We start from the raw sequence: 17,717 nt of genomic DNA, 5'->3' as shown, positions 1-17,717 counted from the left end.
AGCCACTCAAAAAATGGGTGAAAGATCTAAATTGACATTTCTCCAAAGAAGACATACAGATGGCCAAGAGGCACATGGAAAGATGCTCAACATCACTATTAGAGAAATACAAATCAAAACTACATTGCAGTATCACTGCACACTGATCAGAATGGCCATCACCAAAAAATCTACAAAAAATAAATGCTGGAGAGGGTGTGGGGAAAAGAGAACCCATTCCTGTTGGTGGGTATGTGAATGTTACAGCCACTATGGAGAACAATATGGAGGTTCCTTAAACAACTAAAAATAGAGCTACCATATGATCTAGCAATCCCACTCCTGGCATACATCCAGAGGAAACCATAATTCAAAAAGATACATGCACCCCAGTGTTCGTTGCAGTACTATTTACAATAGCCAGAACATGGAAGCAACCTAGATGTCCATTGATGGATTAATGGATAAAGAAGATGTGGTACATATGTACAATGACAATGGAATATTACTCAGCCATAAAAAGGAATGAAATAATGCCATTTGCAGTGACATGGATGGACCTAGAGATTGCTATACTGAGTGAAGTAAGTCAGGCAGAAAAGGACAAATATCACATGATATCGCTTATACATGGAATCTAAAAAAATGGTACACATGAACTTATTTACAAAACAGAAATAGAGTCACAGATGTAGAAAACAAACTTATGGTTACCAAGGGGGAAATTGGGGGAGGGAAAAATTGGGAGATTGAGATTGACATATGCACACTCCTATATATAAATAGATAAAAACCTACTGTAATGCACAGGGAACCCTACTCAATACTCTGTAATAACCTGTATGGGAAAAGAATCTAAAAAAGAGTGGATATATGTATATGTATAACTGATTCACTTTGCTGTACAGCAGAAAATAATACAACATTGTAAATCAACTATACTCCAATAAAAGTTAATTAAAAAATAAAAGTAATGTTTCCCTCCCCCCAGAAATATAGTATGCTTTAAATTAGGAGATATGAGTCCTTCAATTTAGTTCTGAGTTTTCCAAAGTGTTTTTCCATGTTAGGTCATTTATTTTTCTATATAAATTTTAGAATCATCTTGTTTATTAAAGAAAAAAAAATAGAACACAAATAAAACAGACTTCTGAAATTTCTACTGGGATTATATTTACTCTCTAGATCTATCTGGGGACAAAAGTCCTGTTAACAATATTGACTTTTCATATCCATGAACATGGTATATCTCTTCATTTATTTCAATTCTTTGATTTATCTCATCAATGTTTTTCAGTATACATATATTTCAAATAATTTGATAGACATTTCTAAGCATTTCATATAGTGTTATTTCAGACAGTAATAATGATATTAATTTCAGTTTTTTCATTGCTAGTTTAAGGATACAGTTGACTTCACTTCTTGATTCTAGTAGCTTTTTTTTCTCTAGAGACTTTGAAATGTTCTATACAGAAAAACATGTATCTTTACATACACTGTTTATTTCTTTCTTCCTTTTCAATCTCTATACCACTTATTTCCTTTTCTTGTCTGTTGGACTGGCTAGGATTTCCAATACAATGATAAATAGGAATAATGACAATGAATAGCTTCACTTTGTACCAAGTTAACTAAGGGAAAAACATTTAGTCTCCTATTTTCAGTTTGCTGAGAGTTTTAAACATACATAGATGTTAACTTTTGTCAAATACTTTTTCTGTATTTTTTAAGGTCATCCTATAATTTTTTCTCTCAGTCTATTGACATGGTGAATGTTTAGTTTAATATTTAATGTTGATTCAAACTTGCACTTCTGTGATAAATCCAATCTGGCCTTGATATTTTATATGTTGCTAGATTTAATTTGCTGTTTTGTTAAGGATTTTGTGTCTCTGCTTATAAAAGATATTGGTCTGTAGTTTTCTTTCTTTATAATATCTTTGTTTGGTTTCAGTATTAGGGTAATCTAATCTGATAAACTCTGTTTTTGTTTGTTTGTTTTGTTTTTTACCTTGAGCATTTATACAATTAGTGAAATTATTGATTTAGTTGTATTTAAGTATAACATTTTTTTATTCATTCCCCATCTATCTACCTATTCTTTGTAATTTTTTCTCTGTTCTTTTCTAGTGAGTGTTTTTGGTTATTCCATTTTATCCCCACTGTTGATTTATTTATTGTACCTCTTTTGTAAATTTTCCTACTTATGGTGTTAAGTCTTCTAGGTCCTTACTGATTTTCAGTTTATTTATTCTATCAATTAGTGGAAGAGAGCTATTGCTGTCTAATTATGACTGTTGATTTCTCTTTTTCTTATTTCAGTTCTATCTGTTTTACTTTATGCATTTCGAAGCTCTCTTATTTGATTCATTCACTTATATATAAGATTGTTATATCTTCTTAGTGAATGATTGTTACATAATGTTCTTCCTCTTCCTTGTTCTAAGTCAATTTTGTTTGACATTAATATAGCCCCTTTGCTTTCTTTCATTGATTGCACAGTATATTTTTCAATATTTTAATTTTTATCACCTTATTTTTCATGTATTTATATTTTCATATTTAAAATGAATTTATTGTAGGCAGTACTTTGGAGGTGTCACTCAAATGTCTTGTAACTTACATAGCTCCTGGCAAGAAGTTTGCTGTTTTACAAGTCTTTGGTCCTCTGTATGTAATGTGCATTTCCTCCCCTCTCTACTTGCCTTTAAGACTTTTGCATGCTGTGTGTGGTGTGGTGTGTGTGTGTGTGTGTGTGTGTGTGTGTGTGAGAGAGAGAGAGAGAGAGAGAGAGAGAGAGAGGGAGATTACCCTGAGTAAGGTTCTCCAATATGTCATTTATGCCTTTCATTATTTTGGAAAATTCTTTACGATTATCACTTCAGATATTTCCTCTGCTCCATTCTTCTCCTTCTGAAACTCAAATTACACATATGGTAGACCATATGAAAATTTCCACAGTCCCTAGATAAACTCTTTGTCCTTATTTCTCCTTCTTTTTCCTCTTTGTGTTTCAGTTTGGATAATTTCTATTGATCTGTCTCTCAGTTCACTATTTCCTTCATTAACTGTTTTGAATTTACTTATGAACTTGCCAAATGAATTCTTTTTCTGGGTATCTTTTTTTAAAAAAATCAGCATTTGCACTTGACTCTTTCATATAGTTTCTACTCTCTGTTGAAATTCTCCATCTGTGAATGCATGTTGTCTTTTGTTTATCCCACTAGATTAAAAAAAATTAACCATAGTTATTTTAGAATCCTTGTCAGAGAGTTACAACTCTACATTATAGAAAATTGCATTTACAAGGAGGTTAAATTATTCTTTATTGCTGGTCAATGTTGTATCTTAAATTTGAATCCATCAGCAGAGTTGAAATTTCAACTTATATCTTTATGACTTGGAATTATATGCTTTTTTCTTGCCATAGACCAATAAGTTTCCAGAAATGGAACTAAGTCTGTGGGATATAAATATGTCATTTTCATTAAAGAACAAGGAGAAAAAACATATAAGCAAATAGTAAACAATAAACATCATGAGTACTATATTAGTGATATGAATAAAGTGCTATGGAGATACAATTTAACTTGCTGTTAATAATTCTACTTGGAAGAGACATGGATGAATTTACAGTGAAGGTAATATATTTAACCTGTGTTTTGAAGGACTAATAAGATTTTACAGAGATAAAATGTGCTGACATGCTTTTGTTTATGCCAAAACATATACATGTGCAAAATAAATGCTGTATCCAAGAGGAAGTGGAAATTTCAGTGTGGCAGGATGCAGTGTGTGTAATATAATTTGGTGGATATAAGACTGGAGATAAAGAATGGGACCATATTGTGAAGAGCTTTGATGCCAAACAAAGGTTATAATAGGAAAATATTGGAATATTTCAAGCCAAAGTGTGACAAAATCAATTTCATGTTTAGCAGTTTGTTGATGGGATTAGTAGAAATGATGAACAGTCATGTTAATTGACTGGAGGTATAGGGAATTACTAGCAGTCCTTAGAATATTCCAGGTGAGTCCCAAGCTAAGGGAAATACAGAGGAATAAAGTTACACAGGCTTTTCTCAGGAAAAACTTTAAACAAATTGTTGGATAATTCACTGAGACAATAAAAGAGGGAGTTATTAAAACTTAGGGTCATTTATGACTTAGGAGATGTGTCACAGCATTAACTGAGATAGTGTATTTAATATTCAGTGGTACTAAAATGAAGATAACTTGTAGATGGCACAATGGGGTTAATAAAAGACAGTGGAGACTGTATTATTCTGAATATATTAATAGATTAGGATCAATATTTATTGACCACCTATTGAGTGCAGAGAAACAGTTCAAAGTAGTTTGAAAGACACAAATCTGTCCCCACTCCACAGCTGTACCCTTCAAGTATACAGTTGAGTTGGAGGTTGACAGTAATGTGTGATTAAAAGCAATACCGGGAAACAATAGAGATGATTTTCCAACGTGGTGAATATGAATTGCTTAATGATTTACAAGATTTAAAAGGAGAAAGCTTAATTAGCAGTGGCCAGGAAGATAAGTAATAGAAGTTAGAGGAAATACACAGTATGTCAGCTTTCCTCAGGGGAAAAGCAAATAGAGTCACTGACTATTGGTTTTTTTGGATTTTGTGTGTGTGTGTGTGTGTGTGTGTGTCTGTGTGAGATTTTATAATGAAGACTGAATTTTAGAATGCTGAAAGTTTAAAACTGCCACTTTTTTTTTTTTTTTTTTTTGCTGTACGCGGTCCTCTCACTGCTGTGGCCTCTCCCGTTGCGGAGCACAGGCTCCGGACACACAGGCTCCGCGGCCATGGCTCGCGGGCCCAGCCACTCCGCGGCATGTGGGATCTTCCGGGATCGGGGCATGAACCCGTGTCCCCTGCATTGGCAGGCGGACTCTCAACCACTGCGCCACCAGGGAAGCCCCTAAAACTGCCACTTTTGGTTTTGCTGGAAGTTCCAGTGATTGGGGCTAGAAACTGGACTTTATATTTCTTTACATTGAATAGGGAACTTGTTACTCTGGTTTGCTCTTTTACTCATGCATATATAAAGCAAATAGCTACACTCCTCTTATAGTGTAACCTTGAGGAGAGAAATAATCAAAATGCAGCTGCTTCCAACCAAATGTATTCTGTTTAATGATAGAAGTTAGGTTTATCTTATGCAAAACTGTATCCCTGCTGAGATAGAGAAATGAACTTTTTTTCCTTGAACCTGGATATATGCTATCCCATGACTGAAAAGTATTATTTGTCCTTGGGAGGTAGTGTTCTTTTACATCCAAACATTTACTTACAGTTATTGGAAGAACAGATCACTCCAGGAAAGATATGTAAATCTGATAGTGTCTTCATCCCATAATAGAAGAAAAGCTGTGAGCCAGATTGAGGCTGTCACAGTCCAACTTGTGCTGCATTATTAGTATCCCACATGGAATGTTATGTAATATTTTAAAAACCAGATACATATGATTATCTTGATTCCCACATCCTATTTTATAGGTGGAAATGGGAATTTCCCTATAAAATAATGAAAAACTCCCTCTCCTGAGAAGAGTTATATTCTGGAGTAAGAAATGTTGAAGTCTTGGATTGGAGCAGAATTTCTTTTTGTTCCAGGATGGAAGCAGAGCTGTACTGTGACACTAAACTTTGGTGGAGTCTGAGTTGGCTTTCCTTGTGTCAGTTTGCTGAGAACTAGGCTGGGACATAAGCTATTCTCTCAGCTTACTTTTCTTATCCCTTTAGTGAATATTTAAAAAATATTATGGCTTGATCCAGGGTATGCTTTGAGGAATGAAAAAAGCAGCTTGTTAACAATGCTTGCATTGTGTTAGTGACAGGAGCTTTACTTAGGAAGCCACTTTTGAGTAGCAGGTTTGGGGGCATCTGTGGTCCAAAATGAAAGTGATGAGAAGGAGGGATCTGAGGAGCATATGTGCATGCTTTATTAGTCTCAGAAATTTTAAGGGTCTCAGAAGTGGAGTGGAGAACTTAGTAGAAAATGGATGTCCTGAAATGCGATGTGGTCTCTATGACTGAGCATTGAAAGAAAATTGAAAGTCAATAACATCTAGGGTATGGTTAATAGAAAAATATAAAGCTTTATTACAGTTGACCAAAAGTTCAGGAAACTCCTTTTCCACTAAAGGGGGATTCATACATAAAATCATATTACAGTCAGTTTTTCTTATAAGCATCTCTTTAAATAGAATGTGTTAAATAAACCATATGAGATTTTTGTAATCATTAAGGTTCATGCAACCAAGAAATTAATTTCAACTCACTCCCATTTTTAAAAATGAAAAAACAGCACATAAAAACATTATGGAAATGAAACAAAATACTTGAATAAATTGAAGTGTCAGAACCCAGTATTTTTCATAACCTAAAATATGTATTCTTCAGGTACTCAGGGGATTTTGTAGATGAACCTGATATTAATATCAGTCTCAGTGAGACTACTTCAGATGTTCGCTTTAGCACTTCAAGAGACTATATCTGTATAGAACTGATTTAATTAATATTCTACATCAGAATAAATAGCATTGGAAATGAAAGATTAGTGGTGGGTGTGGTGAATCACTGAATTGCTCTAATCCTCTAAACCACACAAGTATATGATAGGATTATTAGTGGTCCTTGAAAAATGTTCTTCTCAGCCTTCCTGTTTAGTGATACTTGAGGCTACAATGTTTTGATATGTATTATTCAAACCCTTTTGTATTCATCCTGACTTACAGCCTACTATTTGCCAATGTCTAACCTAGAGATCTTGTTGGTTAAGCAACCTCTTTGTAACTCAGTTTTCCTGATTCAAAATGGTGTAAATACTGCTTTATCATGGTCTTAAGAAATAATGAAGTAGGTGCTCTTTCTATGCCATGGACTTGCTTAAACAGCAGGGAAATTCTTGAGTATAAAGTTACCCATAACTTATTTCTCTTTTACATCAATGACTCAAACTATATGGAAACAAACATAAAATCAAAAGCAATGTTAAACTAGTATTTTTATTACTTATTAACATTAGCAGATGTGCAGAAATGTATATAAGTTAAATGTTTAAAAACCAAACACAGTATTAATTTATTAATTAACTAGTCAGTAAGTAATTAAGTAAGTAAGTAACATTGAGGCTACTATTCTCCAAGTGCTGGGTTGAGCCTTGGGTATATAAAGGTGAACAAATGGTGACTGATCTTACAGTTTAATGGAAAAGACAAACATTGAACTAGAAATTGGAAGTGTAATGTGCTTAAAAAGTTGAAGTAAAGGATAAAATAGAAACTTAAAACAATAGGGTGAACCTAGTATGAGAGCCCATTTACAGCTCCTCAGGCAAAAATGTAGAATATTTGCAGGCAGAGAAAACATTATGGATAAAACCCTTAGGATGAGAGGGGTGGGGAGAGGAGTAATTTCAAGAAACTGAAATAAAAACAAACTTGTATTTATAGAAAGAGTAACATATGATATATGCTACTGTTACTATAAATACAACATATATATTGCATTTTAATAAAAATGTGGATTTATATATAACATATATATATAAAGATAACGGAGAAACACAGGATTTATAAATGCAGAATCATGTATATGAGGATAGAATGGTTTTGGTCTTTATTCATAGGGAGACATTGAAAGATTTTTAAAATGTGAGTAACTGATCCAATTTTAATTTCAAAATATCTTTCTGGATACAATGTAAAAAGAAGATTGGGCTAGGAGAAGTGAAGACATTAGGAGACATGATGGTGACTCAGACTAATACGAGGGAATGGGAAAGGAGAGGAGTGGAATATTTTGAGAAATAATTGGCAGGTAGAATTGAAAGGACTTGGTGATTGATTAGATGGCAAGTGTGGGAAAAGGGAGATTCTGTGAGGACTCCTAGATTTATTGTTTGTATAAGGTGGCAGATAGTGGTGTTAATTACTAATGTAGAAAACACTGACATGGGATCAGATTTTGTAGTTGTGAGATTTTTTTAAAAATTATTTTTGAGAAGATAAGTTTAGTTCTGATCATGTTGTGTTTGAAGGGCCTTTTAGTTATGCATGTCGTGGTAATAGTTTAGAGTTTGTACATATAGCTCTGGAATAGAGTAGAGGGAAATGAGCTTCAGATACAGATCTATAGGTTATTAACTTATTAAATTAGTTTGTTAAGGAAAAATGGATAGCGTGATCAGATAAGAATGTCTAGGAGTGAATCTTAGGTACCCTAATTTTTGGGTCACCTGGGAAAGAAAATCTAGCACAGGACACTGGGAAACCAAAGCTAGGAAGAATACCAGAAGAATATCTCTATTGAGGGAAGAAAGCATTTTGAGAATTTCAAGTAGTCAATATTATAGAGCACTGACAAAATAATTCCATGTATATATGCATACATTTCTAGTAAAATCATACTAGTTAGGATGAATTATTAGATGTCAAGGTTAAATGAATAGCTAATGACTACTTCCTTTCCATATTTATCCAAAATTTTAATATCTGTATTTTGAAAACATCCAATCAGTTGCCATATCTACTTCCCCAATATCTATTGCATTTCTGCTCTGACAGTTGCTTCACCATTTCCACACTAATTCAGTACTTTACTGTGATTTTCCAAGAACCTCTCACCTAGTTCACTTATGTCTCATCACCCTGCTTTAATGCATCCTATGTACTGAAGGTTTAGTTTTTCTAATTTATCATTCTAATTTTACCAGTGGCTCACTTTTTGCTCAATTTATGATGAATTTCTATGTGACAGGGGTACAGGGATATATAATAAATTATAAAGTTTTAATTCCACTGCAAGTGGCAGTATTAAATAAAGTGGTAGGATAGGCCTCATTAAGAATTTGAGATCTGAGCAAACACTTGAAGCAGATGAGGTAGGTAGTTCAGTGGAGAGTCGGGAGAAGCATATTCAGGGAACCACTCTTAGGCAGGAGTGTGCCTAGAACATGTGAGGATTAGTAAGATGGCCCATTTTGCTTTCAGGAGAAATGCAGTAGGATTTTAGGCTCTACAGGGAAGAAGTGGGGTAGATTTTGAGGGCATTGCAGGACATTGTAAGAACTTAATTTTTCTCTAAGTGAGATGGAAAAAAGCGTGGTGAGAAATAAGATAATTTGCTGTGAGCATTAAAAGAAGCATTCTTGCTGCTGTGTTGAGAAGAGATTATAAGAGTGTAAAGGCAGGAGTAGTAGGGAAGCTTTAGAGTAGCCAAAAAAAGTGATTCATATTAGGTTGGTAGCAGTGAATATGGTTGGAAGTAGTCATATTTCAGATGTATTTTGAAGGAATAGCTAACAGAATTTGCTGATGGATTTTATTGCTTTGTTAGAAAAGAATGAACCAAAGTAGTTTTCTTCTCTCTCTTTCTCTCCCTCCCCCACGTTTTTTTGTTGTTGTTTTTTTGTTTTTTTGTTTTTGCTTGAGTAGCTGAAAAATTGGAATTGACATCAACTGTAATGGTAAAGTCTACAATAGAGTAAGTCTCTGGCGTGGAGCTGGGGAGATTAGGAGTTCAATTTTTGTTCTGCTGGGTTTAAGTTCTTTTAGATTTTAAAGTGGAGTTGTCTAGTAAGCAACTGGATTTAAGAATTAGAAATGGGAATGAGATCTGGATAAAATATATAAATTAGGGAGTTTTCAGCTTACAGATAGAATTTAAAGCCACAGACTAGATGAGATCATCAAAGGAGTGAGCATGATACAGAAGAGAAGACAGCCTAGAAGTGAGTCCTGCATCCTCACTACAACATTAAGTAATCTGGGAGACAAAGGAGAACCTAAAAAGGATAAAGAAAAGGAGTAACCCATGAAGCAAAAAGCAAAAGAGGTTAAAGCCTTGGAAGCCAAGGGGTGGAAGATTATCAGGATTAGGAAACATCAGCTGTATGAAATGTTGCATTGGTCAGATAAGACTGGGACTGAGAATTTACTTTAAGATGTAGCCATGAGGAAGTCATTAGTGACCTTAACATGCAATTTCACTGTGGCGATGGAGGTGAAAAAGTGCTCGAAGTGGGCTTAAAAGATAATAAAAGGAGATGAACTGGAGACCTTAATATGGCAACGCTTTCAAAGAGTTTTGCTGCAAAGGGGAGAAAGAAATGGGAGAGCAGATTGGAGGGATAGTGAGGTCAACATGTTTGTATGCTGTTAGGAATGATCCAGCAGAAAGCAGAAAGCACAAACTCAAAGTAAAGGGAGTGGAGTAATGCTGGAGCTGTATCTTTAAATGAATGAGAAGGGGTGGATTCTAGTACCTGGATGTCCAGGTACTTTTCTGAGTGACCTACATGTGTCAGCTCAATTTATCCTCATGCAACTCCTATGGGATAGTTATTAACTTCCCCATTTTACCCAGGGTCATAGCTAGTTAGTTAGTGGTGGAGTTGAACCCAAGCAGATTTCCTTCAGATCTTGAGCTGTTAAACACTGACATCTGATTTCCTGTCCTGTATTCAGGACTTTAACCCCTGTGACCCTGCAGGAGCTGAATTCCCATCTGCCACTGTATTTTTCTGAACTGGAGCCTAGCATGCCTATACACGGTTCATTTCGACTCAGTAATGCATACTTTTGTTACATTTCTTGCTTACAGAGAGAGTTAAGATAGTTTTAAGGCGTGTTTTTCTTTTAGGATTTCACTTTTTATATATATTCATCATTGTTTGGTGTAGAAGGATGTATAAATGAATTGATTTACTGCGCCCCAAAGCTATATATTTAAGAAGAATCTTAATGACATTTACTAAACAATTTAGAAGATATTGTTAATTCAATTCTAAATTCTTATTCCATGTATTTGAATTTATTGGCAAACTCCCTCATATTCTCACCTTAGCATTGAATTTCTATAATTTTTCTTATGCCTCCATATTTTCTTTTTGTTTTTCATTCCTAATATTTTCCTCCACTCTAACAAAATTTGCTTAAGTTGTCTTAGGTTTAGTGTCAGCTTTTTTTTTTTTTTTTTTTTTTTTTGCGGTATGCGGGCCTCTCACTGTTGTGGCCTCCCCCGTTGCGGAGCACAGGCTCCGGACGCGCAGGCTCCGGACGCGCAGGCCCAGCGGCCATGGCTCTCGGGCCCAGCCGCTCCGCGGCATATGGGATCCTCCCAGACCGGGGCACGAACCCGTATCCCCTGCATCGGCAGGCGGACTCTCAACCACTTGCGCCACCAGGGAGGCCCTAGTGTCAGCTTTTTAATCTTTAGAGAATACCCTTTGTTTTCTGAGCTGATAACCCATGTTCCAACACCTTACTCAACATTTTATTCAAAAAATAACTTTCTAGGAATTCTCCCTGGATTTGCTCTCTATAACACTCACATCACATCTTTCATTTTTATAGCAGATTGTTCTCTACTGACTGATAAATTGTAGATATTCTCTAGATATATTCAGTTTTTTGTATCCCATAAATAAGTTTTAGTTTCTTAGAGGGCTGGAATATTGTATTCTGAATTTTTTTAAAAGTACATTCTTTCTAGGCAATGGTAACTATGTTTTGGGTAATAATTTCTACTCAAAAATATACGTCAATAAGTTAATCTTTATTTTATCTGTAATGGGGATAAAAATTATAACAAAAACCATAAAATGAGAGGTGAAGTGTTTTCTTTATAAGGAAGTGGCATATAAAATTCAAGGGGAAATTAAATACCTATTACTGTATAATTTCAATCATTCATTCAACAAATATTTTTCCTTGAGTTCTATGTTCCAGGCACTGTCCCAGGCACTATTCTAAATACTTGAACATGATTATTGAACAAAACAGACTAAGTTCCCTGTCCTCATTAAGCTCTGTATGGATCCTATGGGAAAAGCAGATGATGTAATGTCAAAATTCTTCTTAAGAAGTGAACCTGGAATAAATAAAACACCTATTAGCAAAACAAAAAATTACCTTTTTTTTTTGATGGATGGTACTAAGCCCTGAATTTTTGGTGAAGAGTTAAGTGATCTATTTAAAAATGTGAGGTCATTACTCTAGGTGGGGACCTATACAGAGGGGAAAACAAGGAGTTCAGGGATGAGGGTTAGGTATCACCACACCTTCACTGACATGTGAGATACCCAGAATGCCAACTTTGGAGAGTTGCTTTGAGATTGAATGGGAATACAATTCTTAACTTTTATTTGGGAGTGCTTAAATCATTAAATAATACTATATTGTTATTTATTTTCTCTTTGACCCATCTATGTTCCTTTTTTCTCTTTTCTGCCTCTTTAAAAATTGACTATTTTTATGATTCAATTTTATCTTCTTTATTAGCTTATGGTTAAACTCTATCTATCTATCTATCTATCTATCTATCTATCATCTATCTATCTATCTATCTATCTATCCTTCTATCTATCTAATTGATCTAGGCGAGTGGGTCTCTACATCTGTGACTATTTGACAATACTGGAGACCTTTTTGGCTGTCACAACTGGCACATGCTACTGGCATCTAGACAGCAGAGGTCAGGAATCCTACTAAACATACTGTAATGCAAGGGCAGTATCTGGCTCAAAAAATTATCTGGCTCAAAATGTCAATAGTGCCAAGGTTGAGAAAGTATGCTCTAGTGTTTACAATAAAGACCTTTTTTTTTAAATAGTTTTTTAAAAATTATTTATTTTTAAATTGAAGTAGAGTTGATTTACAACGTTTTAGGTATAGAGCAAAGTGATTCAATTATATATATTCTTTTTCAGATTCTTTTCCCTTATAGGTTATTAAAAGATATTGAATATAGTTCCCTGAGCTATACAGTATGTCCATGTTGTTCATCTATTTTATACATAGTGATGTATATATGTTAATCCCAACCTTTTAATTTATCCCCCCCCAGCTTTCCCCTTTGGTAACCATACGTTTGTTTTCTATGTCTCTGAGTCTATTTCTGTTTTGTAAAGAAGTTCATTTGTATCACTTTCTTTTAGATTCCGTATATAAGTGGCATCATATGATTTGTCTTTCTCTGTCTGACTTATTTAGTATGATAATCTCTAGGTCCATCCATGTTGCTGCAAATGGCATTATTTCATTCTTTTTTATGGATGAATAATATTCCATTGTGTATATATATACCACATCTTCTACATCCATTAATCTGTTGATGGACATTTTGGTTGCTTCCATGTCTTGGCTATTGTAAATAGTGCTGCCATGAACATTGGGGTGCATGTATCTTTTTGAATTAGAGTTTTCATCTTTTCCAGGTATATGCTCAGGAGTGGGATTGCTGGATCATATGGTAACTCTATTTTTAGTTTTTTAAGGAACCTCTACACTTTTATAATATAGATCTTGGATTCATAAGAGTCTACTTTCAAATATTATTATAACATTTCAAGTAAAGTGTAATGGTGAGACTTTCTCAGTATTTCTGCTCCTCCCCTAGAGGCAAACAACCAATTCTCCCTCCTTAAAAATGTTTCCTGAACCCTTCTCTCCTCCCCCATTGCAATGAATTCTGCTTGTATCAGTGCAGGCTCCTGAGCATGTTTAGGTATCCTGCCTCTCTCCCACTGGCAGATGGCTTTGGCCTGTTAGTACAGGCCTAACCCAGTGGTAGTTGATCTTGCCAAGTGTCATGGCAAGTCTTGGTGAATAGGAGGTCTTCTGCAGCTTCCCTAACAGCAGACTTATCTCATATGAGAGAAGGTTCCAAGACAAGGGCAGATTCTGTGTCTGTCCTACAGTGGCCGCTAATCACCATCTCATACTTATGAGAGTCCTGAAGCACGAACGGTGCCTCTATGTGTTGCTACTCAACTCTCAAACCTACTCCAACCCTTGATGTCCACACCACCCAGATGGCATTCACAGGTCTTCTGCTTTGTCACTAATTTTCTGTGAGGACCCCATGGAGGCCTGTGAAAAAGACCTGGAGAATGGATGAAAATTCCCCTTACATGTGAGGCTGACAAGTATTCTAAACTGTTAAACTAGCTCACAGTGAGTCATTATTAATTTGTTAAATTTCAGTTGTTTCCTTCTTACTTGCTTTTATGGAGACTACCTTCTTCCTCTCTTCCTATCTTGTACTACACAAAATGAAGCCATGTGCTTTACTTCTCAAAGGGGCATTTTACTTTTGAAATATAGGTTATAAAGTTTCCTTGTAGCTTCAACTCTGTAAAGGGCTCCAAAAATTATGCTTTGGTAAGTTATTAAGCTTTTTCTTGTTGTTAGAGTTTTAAGTTCTCACTTAGCACCAAGTAACATAGCACTGAAATACATAAAGCAAACAGGGCACAGGATAGTACAGTCTACTCAGCCAATAATCACAATCTATGGCAAAGTAGCAGCATGCTTGTGGCTGGCTGCTGGTTCATTATTTAAAGGTAAAACCTTAAGTTGTGAGTAATCATCACAATCCATGCATGTGCAAACATATGCTCGTATACATCAAACGTTTTCCAACACAGTTCTCAACCTTTCTACATCTCATGAACTTTGTATTTTCTTGTTTGGTTCTATTCTATTCTATTCTATTCTATTCTATTCTATTCTACATGAAATGTTGATTTTTACTTGATAAATTGCTTTCCCCACCCACTAATTAATAAAATTATAGTTTACAAAACATTGTCTTAAAGTATATTTCTAGAAGTGAAATAATTGTTTCAAAAGTACACATTTGGGGCTTCCCTGGTGGCGCAGTGGTTGAGAGTCCGCCTGCCAATGCAGGGGACACGGGTTCGTGCCCCGGTCCGGGAAGATCCCACATGCCGCGGAGCGGCTGGGCCCGTGAGCCATGGCCACTGGCCCTGTGCGTCTGGAGCCTGTGCTCTGCAATGGGAGAGGCCACAACAGTGAGAGGCCCACGTACTGCAAAAAAACATAAAAAAAGTACACATTTGTATTGTCTCTCTTTTAATAGATAAAGAAATTTAATAAAATCTGTTAAATTTTATTAAAAGAGAGATACTGTGAAAAACCCTTGCCTACCTAACAAAAATGGTGACAGGAGGTACTTGAAGAAAATAAGTAAATACATCAGAAAGTGCTGAGATCAATGCATAAACATGGAATGTCTGTCTAACTATCTATCTATCTATCTATCTATTCATGAATATAACAATTAAAGACAAATAGAAATGTTTAATATAAATAGTAAACTTTTCTCTTCTCTCTCCTCTTTCCCCATCCCACTAACCAAATTAATTACTGTAATATCTTTAATGTTTTCTTGTGTTTCTTTCTTAAAATTTTGTATGCAATTTCAAGAAAAGGCATATACACCTTTTATACAGATGGTATCAACAACTCACTGTATTCTATATCATTTTATAACATACGTTTTTCCCTCAGTTCATCCATCTTAGATATATTAAGCACTTATTTAATTTATTGTAAACTTCTGCCTAATAAGGATTTTAAAAATAAATCAATCATTTTCTTATTTATGGATATTTAGATTTTATTTTTCAGTTTTTAACTCTTACACACAATGCCACAATCAATAATCTATCTTGTATATATTAGGCCATATTTATTTATTTTTGGCTGCGTTGGGTCTTCATTGCTGTGCGCAGGCTTTCTCTAGTTGCGGTGAGCGGGGGCTACTCTTCGTTGTGGTGCATGGATTTTTCATTGCGGTGGTTTCTCTTGTTGTGGAGCATGGGCTCTGGGCACACGGGCTTCAGTAGTTGTGGCACATGGGCTTCAGTAGTGTGGCTCGTGGGCTCCAGAGCGCAGGCTCCGTAGTTGTGACACACAGGCTTTGTTGCTTCACGGCATGTGGGATCTTCCTGGACCAGGGATTGAACCCGTGTCCCTCGCACTGGCAGGTGGATTCTTAACCACTGTGCCACCAGGGAAGTCCTAGGCCATAGTTTTATTTCAGCCTTCCCATCAGATAAGTACCTAATAATGGAATTACTAGATAAAAAAGCATATGTATGTTAAATTTCGATATTGATATATTGCCTTCCCAAAGGCTGTTTCAGTTTATTCCCCCTCTGATTATATGTGAGAATGCCTCATTATTCAGATCTCCATCATACTCCTAGCATTGCACTTGCTTTGCTAGGATGAACCACTCTTATTTGTAGTATTTATTATTCTTTTAATGTTTGAGTTAGTTCTGTTTAATAATATAGTGTGTGTGTGAGTGTATGTGTGGGCATTGTGTGTGTGTGTATGATTTTTTCCATCCATATATCGTGAGAGACTGAGCTGTAATATTAATTTTGGAGATCACATTTTATCAATGTGAAACATTTGAAAAAATCTGAACAAATTTCAAAATGTTTTATTTATTTCTATGTTAAGTTTTTAGATATATGTTGCAACATAAAAATCACCCCCAAAACTTAGTGACTTAAAATAATAATATTATTTCCACTAATTCTGGGCTGATGGGTATCAACAGGATAGTTCTATTCCTGGCATTTTTAGAGATTATCAGCAATTTAAATTTGTTGGAAGGAGGTAGTGTGTACTTCTACATATTAATGTGTAGTAATGTGTGCTTCTACATATTATTAATGTAGAAGTCTAAAATGGGATAAAAACTGATGTGGAGAAAAGAAATTAATAAATATGGCTACTTTGGGTACGAAACCTGATGATCAAATAAACATTTAAAAATGATATTTCCCCAAGTGATTGATTTTGGCTTATATTAATAACAATGATTTATTGAATCTGCTCTTATTGACAACACGTTTTGTACCAGTTTCCCTTCGAACAGCCTGATGGCAACATCTATAAATGGGCATGTTTCTTCTGTTTCCCACCCTAAATGCCCCAATATAGTTCTGTCTATTTAGTTATTATATATCACCTACCATCTTTGCTCCAAAGCACTTTGTGGACAGAACACATTCAATCAAATGTAGGCTAGGAAATGCAGCTCTGTTGACTAAAATGATTCTTGAATTTCTCTCTAGGGCACAACCTTAAAACACAACCTGAAACAACATTTTCCTATTTAATTCATCAGCAGAAAATAGCTATGCTGAGATGAAATAAAGTTAGGATTGCCTGAGTTAACATGGACAGTCGGTATGGATAGTGATCAGAGTTTGGGTTACTCAGATACTCTCTTAAGTAAGGAAACATAGGAACAATGTTCCCAAACTCAGGAATTATAATTGTAAACATACATTCTTATACTGTGGATGGAACTTATGCTTGTGGCTACAGGGTAGGGAAAAGAAGAAAATCAACATTGTTACAATAATTTTGACACCTCTTTGAGGAACAAAGTTAGAAACTCAAATCAGGGTGTTCAGTATTTGAACCAGAATAGATCAGTCCTTGGATGACCAGTCAGTGCTACTAACATTGCTTTTTTGGAATTGCATTATTCCAGCTGGAGATTCTTCATGCCAGTTTAATCATGAGCCCATTGCCCTAACTTCTGCTATCATCACTTCCAAGTATTTATGTAGCTTTGAAAGTATCTACATAGCTTTGCATTTCCCTCACTTTGGGAAGGCCCAGCCAATTTTTTATTAGTTTCTATTGTTTCCAAATGTTCAGTACTGAATTTAATTGTGCAGAGGGAGTGGCTTTAATGCTTGATACTAACTACTATCAGCACTGCTCTGTAATCTCATTCTTATTTGCCTCTCCCACGCTCCTTATTAATAAACTTCATACCTTGCAATCAAATTATTAATTTAGTTACCATCTTAGCAGCATGAGCAAAAAAAGAGAGAGCCAGTGTTCTATACTTCAAGAAATAGATCTTG

Source organism: Mesoplodon densirostris, chromosome 5 (genome assembly GCF_025265405.1).
Source record: "Mesoplodon densirostris isolate mMesDen1 chromosome 5, mMesDen1 primary haplotype, whole genome shotgun sequence".
NCBI lineage: Eukaryota > Metazoa > Chordata > Mammalia > Artiodactyla > Ziphiidae > Mesoplodon > Mesoplodon densirostris.
Note: the sequence above shows the minus strand (reverse complement) of the source record.